Genomic DNA, 13,975 nt, shown 5'->3' on the forward strand with positions numbered 1-13,975 from the left:
CCCTTTGTATCCACAGATCCTTTATTCACAGATTCAAGCATCCGTGGCTTGAAAATATTCAAAAAATATATATAAATTCCAAAAAGCAAACCTTGATTTTGGCAATTTATGTAAGGGACACCATTTTACTGTGTCGCTATATTTAATGGGACTTGAGCATCTACAAATTTTGGTATCCATGGGGGATCCTGCAACCAAACCCCAACAGATACCAAGGGCCCACTGTACTAAAGAACTGGCAGATGTAATCAGAATTTCTGTCCATAATCTTGGAGAATAGGACAGCAGACTGGAGGAGGTTGAATATTACCTGTATCTTTTTTTTTTTAAAGGGAGGGGAATCCAAGCAAAAGCCAATCAATAAATTTGACATCTGCACCAGGAAAGGTTCTAGAACAGATTGTTAAATACCGTATATACTTGACTATAAGTTGACCCCATGTATAAGTCGAGGGCAAGTTTTGGGGCCAAAATTATGGATTTTGCTTTGACTCATGGATAAGTCGAGAGGCATATAGCAAAAGATCTAAAGAATGAAGCAAAGTAAAACAATGTCAAAACTCACAAAATTCCAGCAGACATAACTCTATGTGCTTAGCCTTAAGGCTGTATGGAGGAGAGAATACAAAGGGTAAATGCTTCCAGGACAGATTATCCTCTTGCTTTTCACCAGGGAATGGTTCCTTCTTTTAAATAAGAGTTAAGATACAGTACTTACACTGACTCAGGTTTTTTGGGTCAATTTTAAACCTAAATTTCTACACTTATACATGAGTATATACAGTAGTCAGTGTATGAACACTTCAAAAAGACTGCTGTGATTACTAAAGCTGCATCCACATGGCAGAAATAATCAGTTTGACCCCATGTTAATTGCCACAGCTCAATGCTATGGAATTCTGGAAATTGTAATTTGTTGTGGCATCAAAGCTCTCTGACAGAAGGTTAAATGGGGAGGAAGCGGAAGCATGCAGTGCAGATACTGGTGAACCATATAGTATAGCACCATACAGATACTGAAGTGTAAGTGCAATAAAGATTGTTTCAATACCAGTATGTTTCCATGTGTTTCAGGAAAGCAACTGCTGCACTGTAGAAGCCTTATGCGATAAACTCCTAAGTGTGACATGATAGCCATCTTTAAATATCTGAAGAGATACCATACTTTGAGGGGGAAAGTTGCTTGCATTCTCTCAGAACTTGGCACCACACCTATTAAATAGCCTAGGTAAAGGTAAAGATTTTCCTTTGATATAACTGTCTAGTTGTGTCCAACCGTAGGACACGACTAAACATTAAAGACATTAAAGAGCCTAGGGATGTGTTTGGTGCACTGTCTGGTCAGTGTTCATGAGATCAGTTTCATTTATCAAAGCCTGATGAAGTGGACAAGACACTTGAAGCAGTTTGGTTTACCCCATGTGAGCTAAACCCTTTCCCATTTTGTCTGATTAAGATCTAGCAGGGATAAATGCCACAATATGTCAGGGGAAGATGCCTGCTTCTTTGAAGGTGGCAGTGGTGAGCCCTCTCCTGGAGTGGACTTTCCTGGACCCAGAGGTTTATGGGAAATAGCACTTGATTGATGTTCTCCTTTGGAGGCAAGGTACTTGAGCATGTGGTGGCTGGACAACTTCAGGCATTCTTGGAAAAAACAGATACTCTAAAGTCATTTTAGTCTGGTTTCAGGCCAAGGTTTGGGAAAGTGCTACACTACTGATCTTTCTGGATCATGTATTTTATTATATGAGCTCTGTGGGATGGAACTAGGAGGTGCTATTCTGTAGTGGTTCTGTTCCTACCCAGAAGACTAGTTCCAGAGAGGAGCATTGGGGATTTCCAGTTCAATCCCATGACTATTACGTTGTGGAGTGCCATGTGAAGCCACTGGGGATGTCATAAGGATGTTTGGAGTGGGATGCCATCTATGCTGATGAGATTCCACTTTGTCTTTCCTTGTCATTGGAGTCAGCTAGGGCTGTGCAGGTGCTGGACTAGTGTCTGGATGCTGTAATGGTCTGGATGAGGCCAATAAACTGAAATTGAATCCTGATAAGATGGAAGCTTTGTGGATTGATGGCTCTTGGGCCCAACATTTGGGTAGACATCCTGTCTTAGATGGGGTTGAACGCCTCCTGAAGCAGCAGGTTTATACCTTAGGAGTGCTGCTAGATCCATCCTTGTCACTGCAGGTCCAACTGGATTCTGTGGTTTTGATTGGTGTACTAGCTGTGGCCTTTACTGGACAGAGACAACCTAATCACAGTACTGTAGTCCATACACTAGTAACCTCCTGGTTGGACTACTGTAAAGCTGTGGCCACCCTTGAAGAAGACTCAGACACTGCAGCTAGTGCAAAACGCAGCAGATTAATTACTGATTGGAGTACCATATAGAAAACATATCATCCCTTCTTAAAAGAATTGCACTGGCTGCTGATACCTCCCCCCCCCCCTGCCTGAATTCAAGGTGTTTGTGATGACATTTAATGCCCAAAATATCTTGGAATGTTGAGGAAATGTTTCTCCTTATATGTGGCTGCCTAACGATTAAGATCTTCTGGTGGGGGGAAAGGGGGGGGGAATGAGCTCCTCCATGTTCCACTAGTAAGATCAATAAGCTGTGTTGGGACAGGGAACAGTGGAAGTTATGAGACTGGGGATGGGAGTGGGTCGGGAGTGAAGCGGATCGCTCTCCTGTCTTTCTCCCATCTTAGTCCCAATCTCACTAAAGTGTTTCAGAGATGTCACACTTATCCTGTCACTGAAGTGGAATTGTATTAACGCAAACTCCCATTAATACAAAATGCCAGGACAATTCCACTTCAGTGACAGGACAATGACAGGATAAGCATGAAGTCATCTGAAAGCTTTTTGTGTGATTGTGGTCAATCATGCTTTCCAGATGGGACAATGTCCAGATAAGTGCAACATTATGTGAAAGTCATTTCCACGATTGCACAGGAAGGACTGGACAAGGATGGAAAAAGGACAGGAGTCCCACGTCTGATAATCTCCTCCTCAACTGTGGCACCCAAACTGTGGAATGCCCTCCCCCTGGAAGCCTAACACTCATGTTATTTGGATCCCACATTAAAACTTGACCGTTTATCCAAGCCTTTGGGCCTCATTAACGCATCCCAAATATGATGTACATAGTTTTAATTTTAATAAAAAATTACATTTGTTTTTACTTACTGCTGAATATGGTTTTTAGTCAATTTAATCATTTTATTGCTTTAAATTGTGCAACTTGTGTAACTAATACTTTTTGTTAGTAGCCCTTTGATACTGGGCAGGGAATTAATTAATTAATTAATTAATTAGAAGATGGAGCAAGCTTGTTTTCTGCTGCTCCAGAGAATAGAACACAAACCAGTGGATTCAAATTACCAGAAAAGAGATTCCACCTAAATGGTAGGAAGAACTTCCTGATAGTGGAATAGACTGAGTAGATGGTAAACTGTCCTTTGGTGGTCTTTAAACAGAGGTTGGATGGCCTCACTTTTAGGAGTGATTTAGCTGCAGATTCCCGTATAGCAGGGAACTGGAACAGAGATGGTCCTTGCAGTCCCTTTCAACTCTATTATTCTAAGAACTCTGGGCTCTTCTAGGAGATTATCGCATTGCCATTTTTGCCTTGACTATGCACAGGATGGGATTGGGGCAGAATGGGGGAAAACAGATGTTGTCACACAGTAAATTGCTGCTGCATTGCCACCTGACCATCACCTGTCCCTCAAGCATGCTCTGCCGGCTGATTATTGTGGTACAGGGCAAAAATGGCTGTGCAATAATCTCCCTAGATTGTGGCTGCTGCATCATGAAATTCGTGTCTGTGCATTGCAGATGTTTCTTTAAGAAGTTATTTGTTCTTTGGCCAAAGCAAAAGGAAAAATTAAAAATAAAAATATTGGCTGAGATATATCAGCTCTATAGCAATAGCAATAGCAATAGCAATAGCAAGTACATTTCTATACCGCTTATCAGTGCACTTAAGCACTCCCTAAGTGGTTTACAAATTGTAAGCTAATTGCCCTCAACAATCTGAGTACTCGTTTTAACGACTTCGGATGGATGCAAGCCTGAGTCGATCTTGAGCCCTTTCGCTGGTATTGAACTCGCAATCTTATGGTTTGTGAGTGAGTGGCTGCAGTACAGGCATTTAACCACTGCACCACCAGGGCTCTATCACATTATCTATGTCATGCTATTAAGAGATTTCTGGGTTGTAGGCTTTTCATTCACAAATTCTTCTAGAAATGAACTAACAGTTAGAAATGGGTTGTTGTTTTGTTTTTCATCCCTTCTGTGGTTTGACATTCCTCTCATATTACTATACCATTACATTTTGATAGAGCTAAATGCCAGGTTCTATTTAATTTCTAAAATGCATTTCTCATTCATACCCACTAAAGAGCACTTTTCTTTTCTTTCTTTCATGCTTTAGGACACAGCGATAGTAACTGATGAGTCAGCTCAAGAAATCCCAAAATTGTAACATATAGAATGATTGACTACTTGGTAAGTTTATAGTATCTGTCAGCACTGAATGTAGAAGCAAGGAATTAGTTTTTTTAATACCTGACAGGTTGTGAATGCTGTTGCTATGTAAATCACAAACAAATCCATGAGATTTACTTCAATTATCTACTTGTTGGTTTAAGTGAAATCCCATATACTCACTCTAGCACATTATGTTGATGCAGATCCTGTGTAAATGTCTACACAGGCATAGAATCATCACACATTATGATCTCTGCAAAGGATTTGTGTGATTTCTCAAAGTACTATAACATTACACAGATCAAACTTTTGTAAAATGTGTGTGTGTGCAGGGGCTTTTAGAGCGCCATGAAAAGAGTGATGTCTGACTCCTCAATGAAAATTGGAGATGCGTTGTTGTTTTTTAAACCTGCAACTTCAAGAATCCTTCAGTCATTGTGGCTATGCTAAGTGGAGTTTCTGGGAGCTGAAGTATTAAAAAAATAACATTTCCATGCTCTGTTGCTCACATTGTCTGTGCATTCCTAAATGAGGTCTTGCTTTTTATCCATCCATCTAGTGTGACAGTCACCTTTATAATGAAGATTGCTGTTTTGACTTTTGTGCAGAGGAAAAGTAAAAATAAAATCATTGATCATCTTCTGTAGCATAGAATATAGTAATGGCACGGTGCCAATATACTACGCACATTGGATGACTAATAGTGCACCCACACTATCAGCGTAGGCAAGGATTGCTGCCATGAAGGGTGCCATTGGTACTTACTAAATGTTTTTAGTCTGTTAATGTCTTGCCTTTTTGAACAAAAAAGATTTTTGAGGTGGATTGTTTCATTCATGTTTGAAAAAGTACATAGCTGATGAAAAACATTCTTTAACCAATAGCTTGGATTTATTGTCATTTGAATGACTTATATCTGATGTCACAGAGCTAATTTGATTTATTCCGTACATGCTAGTTTAAGTGAGGATAGAGAAAGGTTCAGTACTTTATTCCTTTTTAATTGAATTACTATTTTTAAGAGGTTTTCAAAGAGATATACATGTTTCAGCATTAAAAAAAAGTAAAGTGGGATTGTGGTGGGGGAGAAGGAATTCAGCAGCACATTTGAGACTAAGTGGTTTATTTTAGAATGATTTAAATGGATTTTAGTCTATTACTTTAGATCTGTATCTGACGTAGAAGACGGAAATCCAGAAATACTCATCCTAAAGTAAACAATTTAGCCCCAAAAGTGCTGCTGAATTTTCCCCTCCTCCCTTACTTCCATTTTTTAACCTCTAAGAAAAATCACCAAGATGCTGAATTTTTATCCATAAAATATATGTAGCATGTGTTGCCCAAAACCAGGGCAATGCTACTGACTACAGTTTTCTACAATACTTCCCTGTAATAAGCTAATTCCTGTAATACTATTAGCATTTTGAGACAAAAGCATGGCGAAAAGATCAGTACTGTATAAAGTTTTTTGTTTATACTAGCATGGAACTTCTTGTCTCTTGTCTAAGGGAGGTATTTTGTTGTGCCAAATATGTAATAAGTGCTTTGTTGTAGAAAATACATTTGCAAAGACTGATGCACATTACCTCCATTGTGAAGATACGATGCAAATGTAAAATCAAACCAAACCCTTAAGCGGGAAGCATGACACAGTTACCATCCACTGTGACACACATAGAGAAGTTGTTTGCATGAGGTTCCTGTATATAGTACTGTGTGCAGCCAGCAATGAAGTGCAGAGTAATCCAGGATTGTATTTAAGGACAAGAAAATCTTGGATTTTACAAATCCATATTTCTTCATCATTTTGAAATGGATTTCCTACATAGGCAGAATTCTGCCAAAACACTATACGAATGACTAAACCTGCTGGTTGTTTTTGTGTTGTCTGTTACTGCTACAGGGCTTAATTAGATTTGTTTTCCTCTTCTGATTCATTCAATTTTAAAACCTAAAAGCCAATAAATGTTTAAAAACACAACATCCTTCCTATATTTAACTGGGCATTACAGCGCTGTAACTTTGGCTCCAAATGTTTATATGGAAAAAGCAAAATAAAAGGATTGCTGAACAATGTTTGGAACAATAGAAGCCAGCCAGTGATGGGAGGGAAGGGCCTTGGGAGTGAAAAGGGGATTTTAAAAAATGATATGGTTGAGAGCTGTCAGTTTGGTTGAGAGCTGACAATTATGGGGTCAGTTGAATTGTTGTTGTTATTTCTTACTAGCATCTCCCCATGGATTCAGTACTGATTGCCTGAATTTGTTGAAAGAAAACATCTGACATGATTCTGGTTGAATGCTGTTATATGTTTGTAACTAAGATTGGAACATGTTAAAGCATTTTCTTTTTCACATGTTATAATAAACCACATTGATTCTCTAGTTATTTTGTGAAATCTAACTCAGACTGTGTTCTTTACCCTAAATCAAAAGCTGGTCACACTTACAATAACAAATACCCAGATAACACACACACACACTAGTCTACAGTGAGGTCACCTGGAAAACCAGTCACCCCAATTCCAAGGCAGGCATCCAAGGATATGAACTGCTGGGACAGCCTTGGGAAGATAAATGTCACAGATGTACGATTGCTGCATCCCATTTTGGATAACTCTTAAGGAGTCATATGCCAGTGATGAACAAGGCCAAAGCACACATATTTATGCATATCCACAAACAAACACAGACATATATAAGCCTTTGTACACATCCATTCATATGCATCTATTTGCATGTAAAATGCATACAATGGAACACTACCACCACCATGCAGAAGTTAGGCTTGACAAAAGTATGCTGTTGGCATTTAGGTGTTTAAAGAATCTGATTGTCATGTGTGTGAAGTTAGACTCTTCACTGAGGGCTCAGCACACTGACAGTGGAGGTTAATGCCCTCCCCCAACTGCATACGTAATAAAGGACACCCTTGCCCTGTGCAATTTGTCCATGGAGGAAGAGAGCAATTCTTACCTCCACTGACAGAAAGGAGGCTTCCTTTTCTGAGCATCCAAAATATAAACACAATCAGCAGCCTGTGTACAAAAATGCCCCATTACCTGCTGCTCAGCAGTTTCTAATAAAAGAATATGCGAAGTCGAAGGCTTTCATGGCTGGCATCCATAGTTTTTTGTGGGTTTTTCGGGCTATGTGGCCATGTTCTAGAAGAGTTTCTTCCTGACGTTTTGCCAGCATCTGTGGCTGGCACCTTCAGAGAATGAAGATGTCACCCACAGATGCTGGCAAAACGTCAGGAAGAAACTCTTCTAGAACAGCCACATAGGCCCAAAACCCCCACAAAAAACATAAAGAATATGCATTGATGATTTCAAAAATTAAAAGAAAAAAAGAAATTCAACATACAATGCAAACTGTTGCATAGCATAAACATATAACTGACTCTCCAACCCAACAAACACAATAGCAACAACAATGAAAACACATCAATATACTATATCCCCAGCCACCCTTAAATAAGATCTCCTTCTTCTTCTAACAACCAACAATACTATATCTAATTTCCCCTCCCTATAATTTATTTTTCATTGATTATCTAACATCTATTGCCTATTAGATCAATAATCTACTGTCATCTACTATACTGCTCAGCAGTTTCCTTCATGTCCGCTGAGAGGCTGGGGGAGCATTGGCGGGTTGAAACCTCTTTCCTATTACAGCAGTGGTTCCCAAACGTTGGTTCTCCAGTTGTTCTGGATGTCATCTTCCAAATGGTCCAGCCAACTTGGCCAAAGTCAGGAATTCTGGGACCTGAAGTCCAACACACCTGGAAGAGCAAAGTTTGGGAACCACTGCATTACAGAGTTGATCAGGAAACAGATGAGCAAGGGAGAAAAAAGCAGGGTTGTGGAATAAACAGGACTAAGGAGAGTTGGTGAGGCTTAGGAAGATTGTCTATGCTAAGACATTGGTTCTCAGACTCTAGTTCTCCAGTTGTTTGGGACTTCAGGTTCAGGTCCTAAACTTTAGTCATACTAGCTGAGACTTCTGGAAACTGGAGGACCAGAGTTTGAGAACAACTGTTAGGGGCCGTATGGAGAGGCCCACGAGGCCCATAGACTACTTGTTCCCCACGTACACTTTAGAGCAGGGGTGAGCAATTCTTCTTCTGCCGAGGGCCACGTTCTTTGAGAGGGGTGTAAGCTGTGCTGTGTTGTTTTTAATTGTTCTTGTCATGGTTTTAAATGATTTTACATTGTTTTAAAGTATTTCTATACTTAATTGTGTTTTAAATTTTGTTACTGCTCATTCTTAATTTAAGTACAGTACCTACAAGGGAGCAAAGTGAAGGCATTACCCCTTCAATAAGAATCTGACCCCAAATGAAATTTTCATTCAGTCCCCTAATTTTAGTAGTAGCTTAAACTTCAGTTGAGGATTTAGAAATAGAGGCTAAGCAGGCAAAGTGACCAAGGGAATGGAAACCCAGCAAATACAAGTGTTCTCTGTGTTAATTATTTTCAGTGGCTCACCAGCTGCAATGCTATAATATTGGGATTGAATAACATTTCACTTAGGGGACCAGAATTCTTATTTTTGGAAGTCAAGGCCTTCATCTCCCCCTGTCCATGCAGCTATACCCCTGCATATACTTTGTTTTAACACATGTGTGATCTGTCTTGAGTCCCGTTCAGGAGAAAGCAGGATAATAAATTAGTCAGATAGATAGATAGATAGACAGATAGATAGATAGACAGACAGACGGCACTAATAGCTTTCCATAATAACAAAATAAACATGTGTTTTTTTTTAGAAGTCCAGGGTACCTATGGTACTAAATGTTTAACCTACTTTTTCCTTTTCTTTTTCATTTGTTTCTAGGTTTTTTAAAGCATAAATATTTGAAGATAAAAAACTTTGTTCTGCAAAGTATCATTCCTATCAGAAGAGTACCAGAAGAGACATAAGCAGACCTAACCATGTGACTGAGAATAATGTTTTGTTAGATGGTGAGTATGTTTATTTTGATCCTAAACAAACAAAAAACAAAACCCTTTTCTTCTATGTCATGAAGAAAATATACTAGAAGGGGGTACTCTATGAGAAAATGTATTGTTCCACGTCTCTGCTGCAAGTTCCACCAACCCTTTACAAATATCCCTTCCTGTAGTAGATGACAAATATTTACACTGGTAATTTTACCTCGATTTAAAGCTCTTGGTTTATAAATAGCAAAGTTTTCAGAACTTGATTAATTTAAAGCTTTTAAATAAAGAAGATTTTCAGAGGTGACTTAAAATAAAACATATTATTTAACAGTTTATTTTGGCTTCAGTTACTCACAGACAGACAAAATGACATAGTGGTTTGCGCATTGGACTACAAATCTGGACACCAGGGTCTGATTTCCATTTGACCATGAAACCTCCTTGGGCAAGTCACATGTTCTCAGCTTCAGAAGAAGGCAATGAACAAATCTTGCCAAGAAACCCCCATGATAAGTTTGCCTTAGGGTTACCATAAGTCAGAAATTTGAAGGTGCACAACACACACATGCAAGGCTGTGCATTGCTTTATCGCAGTAGTCCTAAGGACAGTCCTGAAATCATCCTAGCCACTAGTAGAATCTAATTTGAATGTTTTCTTCTGCCATGCACAATTCATGTTCAAAGTACACTCCTTAGAATTATCATCAGCACATTTTTGTTGCTGTGCGTCTTCAAGTTGACATTGCTTTATGCTGACCCTCTCCTAGGGGTTTCTTGGCAAGATTCATTCAGAGGGCTTTTTCCATTTCCTTACTCTGAGGCTAAGAGAATATGACTTGTCCAAGGTCACCCCGTGGATTTCTGTGGCTGGGGGAGATTCATATCCTAGAATCCTAGAATCATTTGGAGGAGACCACATAGCCGTATGGTCCAGTTCACTGCTATGCAGGAATACACACTCCCAGAATCCTATTCCAACATACAAAACACTGCATCATGTTGTCTCTTTACAGCTCATTATTTTGTGACATTTTAGTTAGCCCAGTATTGTCTTAATACACATTTTTTTAAAAAAAGGCCACTGTGTACCTTTAGAAATCCAGTGGATCCCAAACATCTTCACCCACTTTCTTCTTGGGTGATTATCCTAGCATCCTCCAGTGCTTATTTGGTAATATTAGGCCTGTTGTTCTTCAGCCAATTCAAAATGACAAATCTTGATCACTTTTCCCTTTGTACCCTTGGAGCAACAGCCAGCATGGGGAAGGGGGGTTTTGGTTGCTGCTCCATTTTCACCTGGTCACTCTGGGAACAGCAACTGAACAGTGATTGAGAAACTTTTCATCCATGTTGGCCTTGTGACAAAGGCCAGCACAGGGGAGAGGTTTCTCAATCACTGCTTGACTGGCTGTTCAGTTGCTGCATCCCAAGGTGACTGGGTACAAAGGAAGAAGCTTCTTCCCACTGGTGAAGAGGAGCCCAACCACTATCTCACTTTTCTCCCTGGAGAGGAAGGATTCTCAGTCCAAGAGAAGCAAGAAAAGTGAAGGACTTTTTCAAAGAATTGACTGCAGATGCTCCTCTTTCTTCTTCCCCAGAGACGTACCTTCCCCAGACAGCTTCAAGTTGTCCCCTTGAACACACAGAAATCTTCTTTCTTCTGCTACTTCCTTTTTCAGCCTAATTGGTGAAAGAAAGCAGTTGCAGTAGCACAGCTCCACCCTGCCAGCCAAGTCCTGGCAAAGCTCACAAAGCTTGAGCAGGGACCCAAATGTGAAAGCTCTTTTCTGTTGCTGCTTCTCCCCTGCTCCCATATGCTTTAACTCTTTGCTCCAGCACTCAAAATGGCACTGCAGGAGTGAGCCCATGTGAGCAGGCAAAGAGCAGGAGACACCACCACATGAAGTGATCAACGATGTTATGCAGTGGTTTTAAAGAACTCTAAAAAGAGAAGTTTCATGCAATGCCCACCATAGTCCTAAAGGCCTCTGGTTTCCCCTTGTCTTTTTTCCATGCCAATACCTGAAGGCCCCCCTGAATCTTTCCACCATCCCCAGGGGGGCAGTACCACCTGTTTTGGGAATCAGTGCTTTACATTCTCAAAGTGGAACAAAGCATCAGCATCATGGACAGCATTTTGCCAACCATGGCAAAACTCTCTCTCACACACACTCTCTCTCTCTCTCACACACACACACACGCTAAAATGTTTATTTTAAAGGGAAGGGTTTTGGAGTGGATGATTCCTTTTGAGATCTATACCCAGCTGAGTAAAGCCTATGGCAATATAACATTTTGGAGTGGATGATTCCTTTTGAGATCTATACCCGGCTGAGTAAAGCCTATGACAGTATAACAGAAGGGCAGTTGGAAGGAGCACATGGTGATCTAAGTAGAGATTCCAAAAGAAGAGTGATCTTTAAGTTGGCTGAAGGGATTGGGGAGAAATCCACCTGGTCCCATAGTTCCTGCCTGAGAGCAACAGCAGTGGTAGTGATAAAGCTTAATTTTGAAGCAGTCAAAACGCTTGGACAAAGGTCCACTAGCACAGAGGTAAAACTGATTATCTGAACATTCATATGGCTCCTGCCAGTATCAAATAATATAAAACAAGCATAGGAATGACCCTTACAGTTACAGCAAACAACCTCTTCCCCCCACAGGTTCTGCCTTCATAAGCCTTACTATTCTGTTGCTTTTAAAAATGTCACATATTGAGCAAATGACCTGAAACTTGACAGCTATAATCTACCTGTTGAAGTCTAAGCATGTGTCAGATTTCGGTCTAATGACACAGATCTCATAAACGCTGTCTGAGCTACAGCAAGTAACTGAAACAAGTGCTAGAATTATTTCTCTCTGGTGTTCAGAAAGGCTTTTTAAAAAATATATATAGATTTCTGTCAAATTTATATAAAAAAACCCTTTCTGAACACTGGAGAAAAAATTCCTGATATACCTTATCCAGGCTTCTTGAAGAAGGAAATTCTTGGTTGGTCTGATGAAGTACTGGGCAGTGGTTCAAAAGGTATTAGGGTTGCTGTTTTTATGATGTATCAAACCCTGTGGGACTAAGTACTGGCAAAGTTGTCTCACAAAGACTCATTTCATTCTGAAGAACAAATCTTGTCAGTGTTCTATAGCATCACATTGACTGTCATTGGATATCAAGAGAAGATACAACTTCCCCTCTCTATTTGTTAGAGACTTTACAGATTGGGGATTTTAAAAGAAATTGTATTTCCTACTCAACTCTCCCATATTTTCTGTAGATAAATGTTTTGAAAACGATATACAGCATATCCTCCATGATAGAAAACCTATAAAATTTCAGAATGGATGCAAATTTTTCCAGACGGATATTATTCAGATTGGAGAGGGATTCACTTCTTCTTATTTCCCAATATTGTTGTTGTTATTTTTACTATTTTTAAGTAAGACCTATCATAATTTCTAGGAACTGAACAGGAATAGGAAAATGAATCACATATGCAACTTTGGGAAATGGAAGTTAAGACTGGCAGTTGGTATGGAGAAGTGAAACAGACTGGTGATATTTTGTGAGGCAGAAGCCCAGGTAAAGTGGTTATATGGGAACTATTAATACATACTGTAATTTAAGTGTGTCCACCAATTTTCTCTGTCGGCATTCTGGCAGTGCTGGAGGGGTAGGAAGAACAGTCAGCTGTGGCAAGCGTAAGGTAATCTTTGGTTTCATCACATTAACTGCATTGGAAAATCTTTGAAACTAGGGAAAATTTCAGAGCTTTTGAAAATGTATTAGGTATATTATAGGTCTCTCTCTCCCTCCCTCCTCATTTCCCAGCAGAGAGGGTCCTGTCCTCCTGTAATCTGTAATCTGGGTTTAGCTCCTCCTATTTGCTCCTGTAGGCAGGGACAATAAACAAAAGACCGGCCCCTATATAGGGAGGAGCTAGCCCCCCTGAGCCTCAGTCTTGTTCCTGCCTATGCTCCTAGCAGGATGTTCTCTTCGAGCCAGCGAAGTTTTTCCTTTCTGCGAAAGCGGTTTGAAAGTTTTCTTGGCCTTCCCTTCTTCTCCTCTCTCCTGCCTTTCCCCCCTTCCTTGGTGGTGGCTATGGCAGAGGACCCTGAGAGCATGGGTGAAGGGCCATCCTTAACCCAGGCTTCCCTAGCTCAGGGTCTGCCAGCTCAACAGAGGGAGCTGGCTTCAGAGGGAGACTCTTTGGGATGTGTTTGCTGTTGCTCTGCAGCTTCTTTACTACAGCCTTGGAAGCATGAAGAAGACTTAAAATGGCAAGGGCTCCCAGGATTGGAGAAAGGTCTTGGCTTTGCCAATGACTCTCCCTTTCCTCCAAAGCTGCCCCCTTTCATGGTGGGAGCACAGGAGATCTCTGCAAACAGCACTGCAGCACATGGGAGCCGTGGGAACAGATGGTGAGGGGTTTCCCCTCCATGTCTCTGTTTCTCCACATCACCTCTGCCCAGCCTGTTAAGGCCAGGGATCAGTGAGGAAACTGGCCAGAAGTCATGGAAACTTCCT

At 40.4% G+C, this 13,975-nt stretch overlaps 1 protein-coding gene across 5 annotated transcripts in view; it reads left to right on the forward strand.

Moving 5' to 3' along the window:
• Positions 1–13,975, forward strand: part of PTPN5 (protein tyrosine phosphatase non-receptor type 5) — a 120,543-nt gene that overhangs the window by 32,962 nt on the left and 73,606 nt on the right. For 3 of the 5 annotated variants that reach the window (XM_042445637.1, XM_042445635.1, XM_042445639.1), the window contains exons 2-3: positions 4,450–4,523; positions 9,347–9,474. The gene's annotated coding sequence lies outside the window, so the exon portion shown is untranslated. Of the gene's footprint in view, positions 1–4,449; positions 4,524–9,346; positions 9,475–12,910; positions 13,031–13,975 lie in introns of all 5 variants that reach the window. The other 2 variants (XM_042445641.1, XM_042445636.1) reach the window with 2 other exon arrangements.

Source organism: Sceloporus undulatus, chromosome 1, assembly GCF_019175285.1.
Source record: "Sceloporus undulatus isolate JIND9_A2432 ecotype Alabama chromosome 1, SceUnd_v1.1, whole genome shotgun sequence".
Lineage (NCBI taxonomy): Eukaryota > Metazoa > Chordata > Lepidosauria > Squamata > Phrynosomatidae > Sceloporus > Sceloporus undulatus.